Source organism: Elephantulus edwardii, unplaced genomic scaffold, assembly GCF_000299155.1.
Source record: "Elephantulus edwardii isolate Elephantulus edwardi_28Jun2011 unplaced genomic scaffold, EleEdw1.0 scaffold00241, whole genome shotgun sequence".
Lineage (NCBI taxonomy): Eukaryota > Metazoa > Chordata > Mammalia > Macroscelidea > Macroscelididae > Elephantulus > Elephantulus edwardii.
In genome coordinates, this window is record NW_006399991.1 from 3,545,664 (window position 1) to 3,546,693 (window position 1,030).

The window sequence follows — 1,030 nt, forward strand, 5'->3', positions numbered from 1 at the left end:
CCAGGAGAAGATAAAATAGATGAATGGAACCTTCTAAGAATCAAATCTCTATGTACATCCAAAAACTACTCCAACAGGGTAAAAATGGAAACCACAGATTGGGGAAAAAATTTGGTCATGACATGTCAGATAAAGGACTTAAATCTAGAATTTATAAAATACTCGAGCATCACAACAAGATAAAGAAAACAACCCAATTGAAAAATGGGCACAGGATATGAACAGACACTTCACCAAAGACATTCAGATGATGAACAAACACAAGAAAAAATGTTCTAAATTCCTAGCTCTAAAAGAGATGCATATCAAAACAAGTATGAGATATCATCTCGTTCCAGTAAGAATCACAAAATTTAACAGAATGGCACACATCAAATGCTGGTGAGGTTATTCACTGTTGGGGAGAGTGCAAAATGGTGCAACCACTATGGAAGACTGTATGGTGCTTTCTCAAAAAGTGGGAAATAGAAATACCATTTGACTCAGCAATTCCACTACTGGGAATATACCCCAAACAAACCATAACTGCCACCCAGGCGGATATATGCACACCCATGTTTATTGCTGCTTTGTTCATAATAACAAAGAGTTGGAAACAACTCAAGTGCCCATCAACAAACGAATGAATAGAGAAGGTCTGGTATATTCATACAATGGAATACTATGTTGCATTGAAAAACAAGGAACTCATGCAATATTATACCAAATAGGTGACCCTGGAGGACGTTATGCTGAGTGAAGTATTTCAGTAACAAAAGGACAAATACTGCATAGTGTCACTGCCATAAAATAAAACTGACATCGGGGTTGAGGGGAGACTGAGACAGAAGGGATAAATAATGTATACTGCATTGAAACAGATGAGGGAGAGGACAGGAATCCAGAATGAAGGCTGCACAGTGGAATGGGCTTGGGGGTAGGGACTGCATAACTATGAAATAATTTTCCTTTTACTTTTCAAGGAGGAGAGCAAGTTGGGGGAAGGGGTGAACAGGGAGAAAAGTGCAACAATGAATGAATGGAAATCAAA

The 1,030-nt window shown here is 38.3% G+C and overlaps 1 protein-coding gene across 1 annotated transcript in view; it reads left to right on the forward strand.

The window, feature by feature from the left end:
- Positions 1-1,030, forward strand: part of LOC102848352 (tyrosine-protein phosphatase non-receptor type substrate 1-like) — a 230,241-nt gene that overhangs the window by 202,683 nt on the left and 26,528 nt on the right. The gene's annotated exons all lie outside the window — the stretch shown is intronic.